The 17,888-nt window shown below is 35.6% G+C and overlaps 1 long non-coding RNA gene across 2 annotated transcripts in view; it reads left to right on the top strand.

Moving 5' to 3' along the window:
• Window positions 1–841: 841 nt before the first annotated feature.
• Window positions 842–17,888, top strand: part of LOC311431253 — a 37,553-nt gene continuing 20,506 nt past the window's right edge. The window contains exons 1-3 of one of the 2 annotated variants that reach the window (XR_014689317.1): window positions 842–954; window positions 9,581–9,637; window positions 11,988–12,088. This is a non-coding gene — a long non-coding RNA (uncharacterized lncRNA). Of the gene's footprint in view, window positions 955–9,580; window positions 9,638–11,987; window positions 12,461–17,888 lie in introns of those variants that run through there. The other variant, XR_014689318.1, reaches the window with a different exon arrangement.

Below are 17,888 nucleotides of genomic sequence, written 5' to 3'. Positions count from 1 at the left end.
ATAAAACATACATCTATTAAGTATAATCTATAATTAATATATAAACCAAAATGTATGACAATGTATAACATATAGTTAATATATAATACAACATATATAATGTATACACCTACATAATGTTCAGATGTACCAAAGGAATTCATCAAAGCAGGATCTAGGCAGTAAATCTGCTATAAAATTGTTTTGAACACACAGATGGTGATGCATGATTTTATTGTTGCATTTATTGATTTTATTGTGGTACAGTACAAATCTGCCAGCAATAAAATAGAATATGATGATACCAAAATGTATGAAGAGATATTTCACTTCATGCATAATGAAGAAAGTTGTTGAACCAATATGTTAGAAATGCGTGATTTACAGAGAAATAATGATTTGTTATTTCTTACTTATTTGGCCTGTGTGGCTTAAGTTTAAGAAAAAAGATCAAGCATTTCAAGTATCATCATTCAGGGCAGCTTTAGTAGCAGGCATTCCTATTCTTGTGTGAAATATTGTTTGCTAATAGTGAATAGAGAACCTTGAGATTTTATTTCCTACATTTTAAGTATTAAAACTCAAATGATAAACCAGAAAACTACAGTCACTGGAACACTTTGAGCTTTGATTACATTGCATGTGTTTGTAATACCTGTTCCTCAAAGAACTCATTCAGCCAGTACAGAATGTGCCCCAGAACAATTTTCCCTTTTCTCTCGCATTGCATCTTTTACATTAGCTTATGCCGTAACCTTCCATATGAATGCTTCTGACATTTTATGCTGAGGCATATGAAAATTGATTAAGCTTCTCTAGGAATGCTACCTTGTTTAGCAGTGTTTCTGCCTTCTTTTGAAAACAGAAATGTGAAATCTCCAATCTGAGGGAAAGATTCATGATGATGATCTGGGAGCTGCTAAATCACCCACCTGCTTCCCCAGCTGACCAACAAAGAGGAAGAATATCATACAGGTAGGGAACAATTTCTATTCATCTGCTTCAATGAAAGATGCATTATGTGGTTATTTATGACAATGACCGAATCAGGAGATGCCTGGATTTTACTGTTTAGAAGGCCTTGCAATGAACTGGCCCTTGTCAAGGGAGTAGTTTGTTGCTTTTTGATATCTTTCCAATATCACAAATTGCTTGACTGTAGAATGAGATTTCTAAAGTTTCATAGCATGTCCTAATGATAAATTGCCAGTATAGCTAGTCCTCACAATAAGAAAAATGCTTTGCCTATAAAGTGGCCTCTCCTAGTATCTCTAGTTTTGTATTCTAATAGTCAAACCTCAATTCAGACTTCCTTATGTGGATGGTTAAGCTTGGAGAAATTGCTGAGTATCCAATAAGAAAGACAATGTTTGCTGGGAGATTTATATTTTAAAAGAGAAAGTGAATGAAATGTAATGAGTCCAGAGACAGATTTTTTTTGTTCCAATTTTCCAAAATACACAAGCAGCCCATGGTTTCTATTTACATAACAGGTATATGTTAGGTGAAGAAGAGATTGTAAATAATTTTCTGCATGTTGTATCACTTAGACATAGACTATTGAGATCCCCAGAGCTTCAAAAAGGACTTTGAGATACATTTCTCTTTCACAAAACTTTAATGCATGATGGCATTCATGATACAAGTGTGGCACTGCACAGGTATATTGCCATGAAACTGATAGGAAAGGGGAATAAATGGAGACCAGAAAACCTTAAGCCTCCCTTTCCTCTCCTGCCTCCCAGAGGGTGCGTCCACACCTTCCTGTGTACTACTCCTAATGTCCAGGACACCCTGGGGAAGCTCGCAGTCCCCTGACTTGCTTCTGCCCTCCTTGGCCTCTTCCATGTTGCCCTGGAGGAGCCAGCACAGAACGGTGCTTTGAACAAATATCCCCTATGCAGCACCACAGCTCTTAGCATCTTCCAGGCGACCTGTCTATCATACAGTCATTAGTCGTATTAAATATGTGTTCTTAGTTTCTGCATTTAACTTATCAAGTCACTTTTTGTGTGTCTGGATTGATAGACTCCGAAGTGGAAGTTAAATGTTTCACGCTCCAACCTGCAAGGCAATGTAAGCTCCTGCTCTTTTCTTATTGCACAAGATGCCAAGATAGTATCTCAGAAGTATCAGAGCCTAGGGAATCAAATGCTCAGATGCCCAGCTGAGACATTCTGCTGTCTTGCACACAAGCATCATGAGAACCAGCAAGGCTGCATTTCCTGCACCAGATCCCCTGAGGGACCGACTCCTGTCTGTGTACTCAGAGCATGTAAAACACACTGCGGTGAGGGCACGGCTCTCACAAAACAGCATGGCAGCTGTCATGTTTGTTCAGAAACATGGCTAGCAGCATACGTGATGTTTGTTTCCGACCCTTTCCCTTCATCCTTAATACCAGTGGGATGCCTGGATGCTTTTCTATTATTTTTCTGCATGTTTGCATGCTTAAATCTCTTACCATGTAGAAGGCAGTGCTAATCGCTGGGTTGCTGACAAGCCTGGCATGCCGGTGTATGCTTCCACAGCCTTTCCTTGAAACTGTTTTACTTTCCAGAGAACAATTTAAAGATCCAGAGATAAAATATCAAAGAAAATGAGAGAAAGAATGGGTAAGGAGCACTGGGCTGGGGAGGGAGATAAGGGCTGTTCCTGGAACAGGGACTGATTTTTTGGGCAGGCTCTGAGAACAACTGCTGGCTTTGAGCATTGTGGGTGAGGAAAGCAGCCATTCTTTTGGAGCTCTCCAGGGCACTATGGAGCCAAAAGCATATTTTTTTTTTTTAGTATTCAGGCAATTATAAAATTGAAACTGTAAGGATCATTGGACATAATGTGTCTTTAGGCACAAGCAGGAGTTAGTCAGTGATCTTGATAACTGATATGGAGATAGGGGCTGAAAATTGCAATTATATGTATTAATCCTCCTAAGTGTTGTTACAAATCTAAACCCTACAGTCTAAGCTCTAAATGTTTTCCTTGTGAATAGATATGCAAAACTTGGTTCATTAAAATACATTTACCAAAGATTTTATGAAGGTTTTTTTATATATGTAGTATAGAAAGGTGCCACTAAAAGACACTCTAGGATGACACGATAGACTTTGTTTCACAATGCACACATTAAGCTACACACCAGAGATTCCTCTAATATACGAAATATGAAAACTGGTACTATGTATGAAAAGTACTGAAGAATGAGTATTGTGAATTTTATGTAAACAAGAAAAATACAAATAATTGTTTTTCCAAAATTCAGATCTACCTTACAACAACACTTTTTGTTTTCTGTCAGAAGTACACTACTTAAAGACTTGCTGCTTTTTTTTTTTTTTTTTTTTTTAATATTCTTTTCATTGGAAAATGCCATTTAATGAATGCAAAGCTTCTTTTGTGGAAGAATATTGGTGCTGATGAAATGGGAGTTGTGCAGGTTTCTCACATTCAAGATGGAATTTTTGCTTAAAACAGCAGAAAAGCAGAGACAGATGTATTGGGGTATTGAGCACATGCTTAGGATAGTGACATGGTCCTTGAAAGTTCAGGTGGACATTATATTGCCCAAGCTAAGAGGACAGAACTACCTGAATAATTTGTAAGACTGGACTAATTCTGAAACCTAACTAGCATGTACTTTTACAAGATTTGGGAAAAAAAAAATCTTCTTCATTTTGACTCAAAACTGGAAATAAACCTCAATTTAATAAAGCTCAGGTAGGATTACTACTCTTCACAGGGTTGCTGAAAACATTTTTCCCCCTCAACATTTTGGGTTGGAATCTTTGACCGAATATTTTTTGTAGCTTTCATAAAATGCTAGCACTTTTGTGAAGGGTAAGCACTGACTTTGCTCCCAGTGAATTAGGAAAAGGACTGAAGAGAGGTCTTGCAACTGACCAGTAAACATTTTTACTCTTTGGCTATTATATAGTGGGCAATAGACTTCTTAATCTCCTCAAATCTTATGAAAAAGTATTAGAAGTTTAAAATCTTTGTATTACAAAAAAAAAAATCAGAAATCTTGAATAATTTATTAAACCAGGAGAGGTATTGTCCTCCTGCCTCTCTGCCTCTCTATATTTTTTTTCTCTCTATATACGCACATTTATTAAGATATTTTCTGCTTTGTGATGCATTATGATTTTAGAGATACTTGCTATACTTCAATTAGGAAGCGACAACTAGCGAGTTAACTTTTTTAGCTCAGCATATGTGGGTATGTACAAACTCATGCATAAACATAAACCAAACTACCCTTGTGGAAAAAAAGGCTAATACCTTTTTAGAGCATAAGTGAAAAATAGCAACCAATGAAAACTAAAGACTGCATGATCCTAATTGCTGAGAGAATGACTTATTTGTCCAAGCCGCCCAAGAAGACAGAAAGCTGAGGAGTGGGTAGACATGTGAGTAACAAAAGATAACTTTACAGTACATCAGCTCTGAGAGTTTAATGCACTTGTATTAAAGCATGAGTGTGTGGAGGCGTGTGCAGTGACAGGCGAAGAGAGCCGTGTCTGTTATGCAAGTGGAATGAAGCCAAACACAGAAGATGGGGATTTTTTTTTTCTCCATTGACTTCAAACTCTGAGTTTACACGCACTGTTATAAAAGCAAATTTGCAATTCAGCTAACAGCCACAGCTTACACAGTGACAGAAATATACACTAATGTAAATGATCTTAGTATTTAGTAATCATATTCTCTCTGACCTTGGAAAACATGCTTTTGCCTCCCTCATATTTTTTCTGAGTTCTGCAGCAAGGATTGCTTTCCTGCCTTGTCATTTTGATTGGATTAATTGGTGAGAACCTTTATATCTCTCAACTAGTTCCCCTTTTTAACATGTCAGATACTGTGTTTGATTTTACTTTCAAGCCTCAGACTCTTTTTAAGACTTCTTATTCTCTTCCAATAAACTTGTTTTCCAGTGCTGAGAAATCAATTTTTGCCCCAATTGATACTAATTGCCATTGTTTCTCTGCTAAGTCTCCAAACAAATGCTTTCCTACCATTTCTTATGATGCCCCTGAAGTGAGGCAGACTATCTTCATAAATGCCATCTAACTCCTCAAAAGTCTCTTGCCATGCTGTCTACAAAAAAGCCTGACATATATTTGCTAAGATCATTGTGAGTAGCCATTTAAATGTGGAATTCACTTGACTTCATTTTTCTGATGAAAGGATTTGCTAGTGATCTGTGTAGCCATTGGCTTTTATTAGGGATCACCTGCATTCTTTGTTCCTTTTACCTGTAACTTTGACATACTGTTGCTTTTCTTTGACAGTTTAGGTTGTATGAAAAGGCTGTCTTCCATTTTTCTTGCTTACAAGAAAAAGGGCTAAACCAAACAATCAAATAATCAGCTTGCTATACCCATCTTTGCAACATGCAAAAGTCTGTTTTTGTCAGAAGAAATGAAAACTATTCACTACTCCAAGGTCAAATGTTACAATGAAAAGAAATGTCAAAGACTTTTGAAAAGGCTTGAAAGACCTGCAATTCATTAAGTTTGTCAAAGAGAAGATTACAAAAGAGAGAATATATTTTCCTGACTGCTAAATGGAAGGAGAAGTAGGCCAGCTAGAATTGGGTGCACTAGGACCATAGTAAAAATGACAAAAATCTTAGGCAATATATTGTTGTTATATAGTACAAAAAGCAGGATAAAAACAGCAGCTGCTCTGAGAATGGAGAGTTGGAATATAATCTACAAATGAAAGATGGAGAGGAAAGCAGTAGTGCCTACACCTGTAATGCCTATCACAGCAGCTATTTCTCATTTCCTTTCCTCTGCAGCCCATTAGATTCAGCAGCAGGACTAACACCTTCTGTGAACTTGCCGTCATCCAATGGAGAACTTGCTTCACTTATAATCATCCGTGTTTGTGATTCCAATGCTCAAACTGACAAATCATCTCAAAGAGTGCATAATACTGATAGTTTCTTCCTGTGCAGTTAAGAACAGCTTAGGTTATCTGAAACTATTTCAATCATAAGACTGGTTGAGGTCATAACACTAGTTCTACAACTACAGGCAGACCAAGAAATCAAAATTAAATAGAAAAGAGAAAGAACTCCAGAGAGCAGGTGTACCAGGAGCATACATCTGGTACAAATCAAAAATAGAAGACAGGAAATAGTACATTTCTACATGAACTTTCTTGGTTTTAAGTTTCTTAACATACACAAAACTAGAGACCAATTTCTGCTCTGGAAAAAAACAAAACAAAACATATTTAGACAATTTTATTTTATTTTCTACCTCATGTTGCAATAAAATATAGAGAGACGTTGAATAGTATGGCTCCCATGGAGACTTTGTGAAGACTTAGACAACAGTGTATGATTCACAGATTAAGTTTACAGTAGAGAAAGCTAGTCAATGGAAAACACTGAAAAAAAGTGTTCTCAAATTTCTTCCTCTTCAAGGCTCTTTTCTGTCAGGGTTTATGTCCCAAATCTCCTTCTCGAAGGCAAGTGCTAAATCCTTTCATTTACCAATAAGGCTGGATTTGTACCTTCAAGAGGAGGAAAACATGGTTAATTCTCTGAAACCCAAAATCTCAGTGTATAGACTGAAGAGAAAGCATTAGAAAAGTGATAAAAGGTATTTGCGAGCTCAAGAGAGGACACATCTTCTATCCTTTCTATTAGAGCTTTTCGATCTTTCACTTAAAATCAACCAACACCAACCCCCTCCCCCTTTTCCCTCTCCCCTCAGATTCACGAGGCTGAACAGAAAACACGAAAAGAAGGAAATCCTTTCATGTTGATCATCAAGACAGTTGTGCATGGAAAAGATTTACTCCAGTGGCTGTATTAAGACCTGATTCATTATGGCCCCTTGCTACAAGAATGACATCAGGGTGCTTGAGCGAGTCCAGAGAAGCTGGTGGGAGGTCTGGAGAACAAGTCCTACGAGGAGCGGCTGAGGGAGCTGGGCTTGTTCAGCCTGGAAAAGAGGAGGCTCAGGGGAGACCTTATCGCTCTCTACAGGTACCTTAAAGGAGGCTGTAGCGAGGTGGGGAGTTGGTCTGTTCTCCCACGTGCCTGGTGACAGGATGAGGGGGAATGGGCTAAAGTTGCACCAGGGGAGTTTTAGGTTGGATGTTGGGAAGAACTTCTTAACCGAAAGGGTTGTTAGACATTGGAACGGGCTGCCGAGGGAAGTGGTGGAGTCACCATCCCTGGAGGTCTTTAAAAGACGTTTAGATGTAGAGCTTAGGGATATGGTTTAGTGGAAGACTTGTTAGTGTTAGGTCAGAGGTTGGACTCGATGATCTTGAGGTCTCTTCCAACCTAGAAATTCTGTGATTCTGTGATTATTTTACTCAGTACTTTTAAAACACATTCCAAATAGAAGGAAGTCTAATTAGAGACAATTAGGGACTTATAACAAGCTACTTAATTGTTTGTTTTGGTCAAGAATGATATACTTCTGTAAGATTTTAGGTCCCTGAGGAACTAAAAATTCAAGTTGAGGTGCCTGTCTGAATATGCTAGCCTCAGTAATTAGGTAACAACGAGGTGGATATTTTCTTGACTGCAGTTTTTAACTTAGATATCTAAATTCTGCCAGAAATTACTACTTTCCACATATGTGTAGTGAATTTGGAGTTCTTAGAGATGGAGGTTCATTGTGTACATAATGCGGAATCGCTAAATGTTAATCAACCGAAGTAGACCTTAAAAACTTCTAATCTTTTTTAAAACTGCAACTTTTTTTTTTTTTTTTTTTTTACAATTATTTGGCTTTTATTGGTGATATATAATTACTCTTTAATAATGATATTTAAGAAGAAAAGCCTACTTCATGTGAGTTCCTTCTGAGTTCATTTATCAAATTTGTTTTGATAAATAACACATTGAAAACCTCTTTTGGGCTAAGATGTTTAATTCTATCAAATATTAAAAATCATAATCTCCTTATTAAATTTATGATGTATGTTAGCAATCCCAGCTCTGGTTGGGATACCAAAAATGATGATTTTCTGTCTTTCTTCCTATAGGGCATAAACAGGTTGAGCAGCATAACGAAGCTAAATTTAGAGTAAATGCTTCAATTTTGATTTTTTTTTCCTTATATACCCAACCTGGAAAAAGTGTCCTAAAATAATACAACTATTATCTCTCTCTCTCTGTCTTATTCCTTTTTACCTAATATATTAAGGAGTATTTTATATGTCCCTATAAAATTGTTCTTGTGTGTAACATTAGACCAAAACAGCTACAAAACCACTGGTACTAGAAAACTTCATGAAAGTCTTAACAGTAAATAGTGTTTGCCCATCTGCTTTTTCCACAAAGTAACAGATTTTATATTATGTAGTTGTATGTATGTGATGCATGTGACCATATATATGTATTTTTGTGCGATGTATATAATAGAGTATATAAATCTATATGCTTACTTTAAAATATGAAAATGTGTATGTTGTAATTATGCCATAAGTGTATCATGAATGTACAGTAACATAGCATAATTCATAATATACTATAATAAGTCACGTATAGAAAGATATGAATAATATATAATACATGTATTTCTTGAGAGTATCATGGAAGATGTTTGGCTTGTTTAAGTCAGGGTTCAATATTAAAATTTCACAGTCATACAAGAATTTGAACTTTAAAATCAAGAAAAATTTAGAGTTAAGTTGGATTCTTTATGATAAATACATGTAGCAATGTTTCTAGCTTTGTATAAGTGAATCTATTCTCATATGTATAATTTTATTTATTTTTTAAATTCATGAAAATCTTGGTTAAAAAAAGGAGGTATAGAAAGGAAGCTGAAGTATGACATTATTTCTTCTAGGGATCATGAGGTTCCTTTTGTCCTCGGGTTAATTGTTCACACCTGTGTGCAATTCATTCAGGTTAATCCAGAGCATGTGACGCTTCAATTTGTACTAACCTCAGAGATGATAACTTGCAGCTGTACTTTAACGTACGCGGTAGTATGAAAAGTAGAGGTCTATGAAATGAGAAGAAGTTGAATGTTTCTTGATTTTTTAAGCTGGTAGATGTTTAGAACTGTTATCATTAATTTGAATGAATAAGTTTTACTAATATATAAATATGATTGAAAAAAGCTGTTCTCTTTTTTCTAATCAGAGATAGAGCTGCTTTGCCTGTAGTACTCTAATAGATTTGTTTCAATGGTTATTTCTTTGATTGTTTCTATGTTGATGGAGAGAATTAGAAATTAGATTGTGATTTTTTTTCCTCCAATTTGAGTGATAAATAACATTTACAAGTTTTCTGAATTTCACATTTTAATAAAACTTTCTCAGATTGATCAGTTTATTTTTGATGTTAAATATTTCTCTAATTTCTCAAAGCTTTTAACATTTCATAATTTCTAAAACCTGCTCGTGACAGAACAGCTAATATATTTTTGTTGTTGCTGTTGTTTTCTCCTTTTCTTATTTTTGGGTAGTAAAAGTTAGTTTGTATTCATAATGAATAAATGCATTAAAAGTCCTGTCAACTTTTTTGACAGATGTAAAAATGTGATTGATTTCTGGCATGTGTTTATTTTTCCCCCACAGAGTGATTTTAATTTGCGTATTTTTTTTTCTTTCTTTTAAGGAGTGAGTTGATGCAAGCTGGAAAGAGGAGAAGGAAAAGGGGCCTACCAAAAAATAGGTGAATAAATCCTGTCTTTCAATTGCTTATTAAAAGAAAAAATGAAAATAAACTAATTGCTGAGACTGGTGATGTGAGTAAAAAATAATTTCATTGACTTTTGTTGTGGTGCAGAAGTAGGGGGGAAGGAACAAAAGAGGACTTTTTGGGTACGTTAAGGTGGGGATAACAGATCTAGATGGTTCCAGTGTAAGCTCTGTACTGAGAAAAGGTGGATGTTGTAAAGGTCTGTACAACAGTGCAAATAAAAAAGCAGCACTATGAAAGTAGCATGAGGAGTGCTATCAGAGAAATGGATTGTTTTACAACAAAAACAATTGAATCCAGGAAAGTCCAGAAAAGCTTGTGGGAAGCCAGCAAGGGGTTTTCTGTGGACAAGACACATGCATAAGTGTCTATTTGATTTTTTTAATGAAATATTACAAGCTAGCATAAAATATTTCTATATAGCCTAAATTTACTTTTCCAATTCGCATTGATGCTGGGCACTGCTTTTGAGTGGTAACCTCCTTCTTCCAGGACCCCCTTTACTATGCAAAATCCGTAATTCTGTTAGTGAGCTGGCTGGATAGCTTTGACTAAATTCTGCCTTTTGTTAGCTTTCTTAGTTTAGCCTTATGCAGCAGATATCCTGCAAATACCATTTTGGCAAAAGAAAATAGTATGTGTTTAAATAAAAACAAAGCTTTACACTTTTGGCAATAACAGCTGTTTTGTCATTGAATATTTGGCTGTGTTTTGACATTCTGAAAGGGGCAACTTCTTTCAAGAGATATCTATCTTCCTGTACAATTCCAAAGCAATGAATGGTTTATCTTTTCTTACCATGGTGGGCTTGACTAATTAACATGAGGGTGTTTTGGTTAGGATGTTTTTTTCCTGCCTTCTGAGCACCATTAGCACATCATGGACAATAGGGAAGAGGGTACCCTCCTCTTCCCTTTATGAGGTTACTGTCTTGCCAGAGATAAAAGGAAAAATCACATGATACTATTCTCCCTTCCCATGGCAGGGGTTTTGGAACTACATGATCTTTAAGGTCCCTTCCAGCCCAAACCATTCTATGATTCTATTCATTTCTACTTATCTCTTGTCTTTGCCACAGCCTTGTAGTAGCTCTGTTTTCAATCTCTGCTCTAAGCCAGGTTATATTGGTTACCCAGAAAAAAAGCCTATGAATACAAAAAGCAAACCTTTGATGGTAAGTAGCATAGTAATCAGTAACACAGACCAATGATTGCAGATATGTTGGGCAGTTCAACTTAATGACTGTGTTGTTCAAATGTTGGGAGTGTTATGTCAAACCAACTCTAGTCAGGATTATGGACTGAATATCTGTTACCATTTGGAGCATTTTTGGTGTGTTTCTGAAGCACATGAGTTTTCATCATCAATCCAGCTTGTTAACTAAGGCACAGTATATGGGTAAATATGGGAGATCTGTTTCAGAAAAGATGGACCCAGTGCAACCCACAGTCGTCTTTTCTGTTGTCCAATCTATAGGGTCCATCTCTCCAGTGTGCAAATACTTGAACTTCCCAGTTAAATTATGGGGAAAATGAGCAGACAGTGAATTATTTGACATGAGCAAAAGGACTTGTTTTCTCTTCTGAGAAACTGCCAACCTGTTTTTAATTACATTTTCTAAAAATCCACAGTCTGAAGCTGACACCAGCATGTGAAATTTCAGTCCATATGGTAGAGTTTGGTGAAATTAATGACAGATGACCTGCTGTAATAATGGATGCTGAGCTATCTTAAAGATGCTTGTCAGTATCTCTGCTGGCTAAAATACCAGAGGAAGATATTAAAACTGCTATTCCTAAAGAGAAGCTTGACAAAATACTGTGTTAAACTCAAGACTCCAAGTTAAGTTCATGAAATGTCAGCTCTCCTAGCGCTTGCTGTGTAACTTCATTTTGTGGCATTTGATGTATTTACCTGATGCATTTAGACAGACCTTGCATGGTGCCTCGACTGCAGTTACAGATATACATGTCTATATCTGTAAGATGTTAAATGCCACAGCATGAATGTACTGGTGTGGTTTTGGCCTCTGCTAGCTCAGTGATACCTTCAATGAACTTGATTTCATGTTCATATTGGAGGCATATATATCTTCATTTCACTTGTCTACTTTGTGGAAAATGTCAGTTTTCAGTGACCAGGGGGTCTTTCACCAGTGTGCATACGCGGAGCCTGTGTAATGTGATCATTTACTGAGGTTGTTTTAGCAACCTTTTAATGTTGTGTATTAAGCACATAATAGTAACTAACAAAGCCTATCAGAAACCATAAGATTTATTGTTCACACTTCAAAATAAAATAGCCTCTCTTCTTACTTTTTCAGCAGCACAAAGGACAGTGAACAAGATCATGTTGTCCATGTTGTCCAGATGCCAACTTCAGGAAAAACAACTGTCCGGTTTTCCTCAAGGCACCTGGAGTGAGGTACAATAATGGGTTAAGGGGATAGTACTGCCACAATTGAGTCTTTATGGCTCTGCAAATAAAATGGATCTCATCCAGCAGGGCTGTCAGGGCAACATCCTTCAATATACAAATATTACATACATAAAACATTTAGGAAAAAGGGTCTAAAAAAATGTAGTGACTTACAATGATGCGCCTGCTGGCAGTGTGAAATTCTTTATGCTGCTGTACAATAGAAAATGGACTGGCTGACTATCAAGGACCTGAGGCATTTAGCATGTCCACTGAAATACCCAGAGGTTGTATCTATATAGGAACAAGAACTTAAAAGTAAAGGTATTTGCTAATTAAGCCTCTGTCCATTTTGAAACACTGAATAGTACAATTAATCTGCATCAGGGCTTGGAGGCTATGGGGAATTATTTTGATGGCAAAAGCTCTAAAAATACAAAAATTAAAGTACTAGAGGCTTTGCAGAATACATAATGGTGGAAAGTGAAAATGTTTTAATAAAAAGCCAAGTGTATTGTCTTTGAAATATATACATCTATTCATTATTTATCTGAATATATAAATGCGCATACATCTATTTGTTTCCATTTCTGGTGTATATTCCTTGTGGGAATTTTGGTGTTTGCAATTACTGATGTACATAACTGAGCAATGGCAAAGATGTCTTGCCATTAATCAAGACACGTCCCTATTATTTTAAAGGAATGAAACCTGTTCAGCTCTATGTCAGCCATAGTAATTTGCCTAAGTTCTACCAAGCACTCAGTCTAGCAGCAGAGATACTTTACCTGTAAGCTATAAGGAAAGAAAGCAGGAGAACTCTTGTGCCAGAGAAAGAATGCTTTCTTTCTCTACTCTCCTAAACCACAAAATGCTTCTAATGGATAAAGTGAACCTTGATGTAAGGAACCTAAGCCAAATCTTGCTCATTTCTCTGGTATTTAACTCTATTCAGAATAATTTCTAATGAAAATTCTAATAATTATTAATGTTATAAGACAGCTTTTTTCTCTAAGGTATCATTTTCAGTAAGTCTAGATGTTATTCTAGAAAGACTAAAGTCAGGTTGCTCTGTATCCACCTTCAAAAGACAAAGGCAAGAATTCTCTTGAAGCAAAATGTCGTAGTCTCTTCAGCTGGATTTCTTTCAGCAGTGTTTCCAATGGATTTTTTTTTTCTGCATTTTCTTTTTGCCCAGATGTATGTGTTCTTCAGAAGCATGTCAGGACTAAAAGAAATGCAAATGTATTCTGGTTTTATTTGTATTGTGAGGAAGGCAGAAAAAATGCATGAAAGCTGTCTCTGACACTTAAGTTTTGTGTTCAAGGTTACAATTTGTTCAGTGTGACTCTGAAGATAAACAAGGGAGCTAACTATTTGACATGATTCATTTATAGTTTACCATTTATCAAAATATTTTTGCATACACAAAATTCACTTTCTGTACCAGGTACTCAGTTAATATAGTGTACTGTATCTCTGACAATATATGATTATTTACTATAGAAAATATTTGGTTTATAATTAGAGGTTTTAGAGGCTATTGCTTTTGTTTCCTTCTGTAAGAAGAAGACCAAATATCTATTCTAATGCTACTGCACATCCTGGGTATGTCCACAGCATTACAGAACAGTGTAATGGTTATACACACTTTTTAATTTTGAACAACACTTGTAGATGTTATTCATGTAAAATGCCTGGTTACTTTAGTCCAATCAGAGATTCAACACTGTGTCTCCTCATGCTTTAGTAGGTATCTGTAGGCCTTCCTTGGTAGTGTGATTGTCCTTCTAAATGTACTGTAGTATAATTTTGACTTGCATTATATTGTATTTGTATTGTATTTTAATTGTTACTCCCTATTCTACACTCATGACTATGTAAAGAACTTGGAAAATGTTGGTTTTGAAAAACTGGGGATTGTCACAGACTCTTAATAATTTCTCATCTGACTTTTAACCAGACCAGAACTGAGAGGCTGGATGTCTTCCCTGAGGTTCACTAGTCCAACAATTTCTAAATCCTTCACATTTACCTAGAGCCAGCCATAAGCTAGTGCAATGGAATAGGCAAGCAATTCTGAGTAAAATGTGAATTCTGGAAGCAGATGTTTCTTTAAAAATGTGTTAAAAAAGGTTTGTCAGCTTATCACATTTTTTTATTTACTCTGATCTTCATTGGCTTAAAATTCAAACTGAGGTAGTGCAACTGTTCAAAATGAAAGGGTGGGACCTACAGTCATACAAGTGTTTGACCAATCAGTACAGATTTCTTTGACGTATCAATACTATGCACAAACTCTGAGGAATTAATGTCCTTTGGCCCATTTTCCCATACGTGGTTTCTCTATATCACCTATTGCAACTGTTATGTGGAAGACTAATAGATGGGTTTACTGTGGGTTTTAAACATGACAGATCTAATGACTTCAAGCAAGCTGAGAATTTTTAGAGCCTAAGAATGTGTGCTGGTAGGTAGGACGAAATATTGAGCTGTTAGGTAACTCTTAAATCAGTCCAGCAGATGTGGAGAGGCATGTGATGGGTTCTGTATAAAATCAATGATCTTCTGCAATTGATTTATGGCCTTTAAACATTAGGGCTTCATTGGATTTCACTTTCTTGCTCTCTTTTCTTCTCTCTTCCCTTTACTTTGTCAAGTATTTAATGTATCAGCATCATTCACAAATACGGTCTGAAGAATGAAGATACACCTCTTCCCCTCCCCCCCCCCCCCCCCCAGTTCATTCTCGTGAAAGTTAGGCTTTTGATTTTCCATATTTTTCTTATAAGTTTATCTATCAAAGCATTTGGAAAATGAATGAACTTCTGTAAAGTCTGAAAGAATTTCAGGTTAGAAAATTACATACACTCAACGCAAAAAATCTATGCTGCTAAAATTACCTAATGCCCTTTATCTTTAGCTGTGATATTTCATTTTAAACAGATCTGTGGATTCAGCCCAAAATAATTGGTTTCCAAAGAATGAAATGGTGTCAGGGCTTAAGTATCCTTTAATTTTCTATTTTTTTAATTAATTTTAAAATTTTTATTTTAAAAATAAAAGAAAAAGGAAAATACTTTGTATTATTCTCCAAACCTATGGCAAACCCATGTTTTGTTGACCAACAGGAGGAAATTGTTCAGAAATCAGATTAAAAAATCAGTAATATAACTGTTTCAAGACAGTTATTTTGGTAGTAATATCAAATCAGTTTATAAAGATGGTGATTTCAGTTTCACAGTTCCTATGTTTATGAAATCCTGCAATACATGTAGCAGAATAAATTTTAAAAAGAGGCAAGTGTGTCAGGTTTCCTTCAGTACATGTTCTAATCCTTCCAGAAGTTGTTTGGTAATACTCTGTAATACTTCTTTTTACTTGAGAATTTGAGGACTTCCACATTCTATGCACTACTCAGAGTAGAGGAAGTTGCCATCAGTGTTTTGTGACATTTGTTGGTTACTGTGGTCATTTTTAAGAGTGGCTGCTATGTAATACTCTAGATCTGGTTTCAGATTCAGACTTTTGGAATTCAACATATAGGTGTGGATTTTTGACTGTTTTTTTTTTTTTTTTTAAAACTGATTTAATCCAAGTACTTCATAGGGTCATTTTCTAAGCTTGTAATATGCTTGTTGTACCTTCTCTTTACCTTCCCTTATTTCTTTTTCTTGCACATACAGGTTTTTTTTCAGTTAACTGGCAAAGGTCAAATTACATAATACTGCTCCAGCTGATGTTGAAGATTGCAAAGATTTAAGTGCAATCATGGATTGGAAAGATGATATTTTAATGTCATTATATGAATATTGGATAGTCATACCTTGTAAATGGAGGAAAAGTTGGCACTTCTGTTCATGTTGTACAGGCCAAATGAAGTCAACTCCATTTTCTCATAACTGTGCTTCTAAGGTTTCTCTCATTTCTCTAATTTTTATAGACATCATTATAAACTTAGAAACATCAAACACATCAGAGGTTTTTTGAAGTGCCTCTGTCATTTAAGAAGTCAAATTCTATTCAAACTTCCTTGAGCATGTGCTAGTGTATACAATTTATATAGCAACACCAAATAAATAAATATAAGAATAAATAAATAATAATATTTCAGAAAAAAAAAAAAAAACACAGTAATAAATACCTACTTACCAGCTTTGAATCAGGGTTGCAAAAATACTATGAAATGAAATTTTGTTGGTTTGTTTGAAGTTGTTTATTTTATCTCAATCAAAACATAGCCCAAGCCAGTTGTACCTACTCTTCCTTCACCTCAATTACAAATAGGTTTAGTATTGAAATATTATCTTCCTTTAATTCAGTGCTTTATATTTGTGGGGTACCATTATGCAATAGAACTTATAAACTTCTCAAGAAATGAGAGAAGATCAAACTATCTCTTTCCTTGCACAACCATTGCTTTTTTTACTCACTACCCATTCCCAGTACTCTGCTGTCTTCCAGTTTTCTCAACCAGGACTTCCATTTTCTCTTTATCCTCTCTTCCTGCACCTTGTTTACTCACTGTGGATAAGACACCTTTAATTTCCTTACAACAAAATAAGTATGTTCTACTCTACTCTGTCTTTTCTATAGTGCACTTCTGTATTACTCCACTTAGTTCTTATTTATTTCCTGTTCATTTTCCCCTCTCAGTGTAGCATTCATCAATGTATCACTTACAATCCACAGATCGCTCTGGATTTTTCCTTTGTTAGTTTGGATTCTGTTTTGGTACCATGTAGTCTTATGGACCAGTGGGATACCTCACATGTTCTCAAGAGGTCTCCACCACCACAAAACTACAAACGGAGTTTTCTGAAAACATTGTAAGAAATTACCCAGACAGCCCTACAGGCTCCTTCTATTTCACATGAGACTGGTATGAATAGTTGCCAAGCACACCTGAACAGCTGAATGCTGGATCCCAGTTTTTGTGAGGCAGTTGTTGAATTAATGGTTTATGTGGTAAACATTCTCACTTAGATAAATAATCAATGTTCTGCAGGTAGATGACAGCCTTAGGCAACAACGGGAGTGATCAATCTTAGTTAAATCAGTATTCAACAAATTTTTGTCTTCAGGCCTTCTGTTTCCTATTCAGACAAAACTTTTTGTCTCTTACAGCTGAAGTCCAGCCACCAGTTTTTCATTATTGCAAAAATCCTCAACCCTCTGAAGACAGTTGTTTTGCTTCATTCTCTGATCATGACTATGACCTTTTATAACACTTTGTCATCTATTTCATGCCCTTACCACAGATATGAATGAAAATCTAGTCTGTTTCTATTAGCAGGATGAATGGAATTGTTCTTCAGTTGTACCCAAGCACCTCTATATTAGATCAAATTGCTTCATGGTCAGCCAGAATCTTTCTATTTTTTCCCCTCCTCTATCATAACAGTTGCTGGTAGTTGGAATACTGACAGAATTTTTACTGAAGCCGCGTTGTTTTTTTTTTTTTTTTTTTTTTTTTTAATTTTTGAAAGTCATTACTTGTCATTATAGGTTAATGAATAAAGCATTATTTTTTTAAGGCATTTGATTTTTAAAATGTCAACGTGGATTTAGATGGGAATTCACTACAAAAGCTAACTTTCAGCAGCTTAACTGTGGTTTAAAAATATATATATATATATAAGAAAAAAAATTCTTCCTGCTTTGTGATTTTTGTGTTACCTTTTTTTTAAAAAGGATCTGCTTTGAAAACTGTTCTTAATGGAAATGCAAAACCAACATTCAGTCTACATCACGATCTCATGCATAGCATTAAAGTTTTATAATTGCTTCAAGATGAGGACTATTC

Source organism: Aythya ferina (assembly GCF_964211825.1).
Source record: "Aythya ferina genome assembly, chromosome: 1".
Classification (NCBI taxonomy): Eukaryota; Metazoa; Chordata; class Aves; order Anseriformes; family Anatidae; genus Aythya; species Aythya ferina.
The sequence above is the reverse complement of the archived record's forward strand: the minus strand, read 5'-3'. Positions and strand labels throughout refer to the sequence as shown.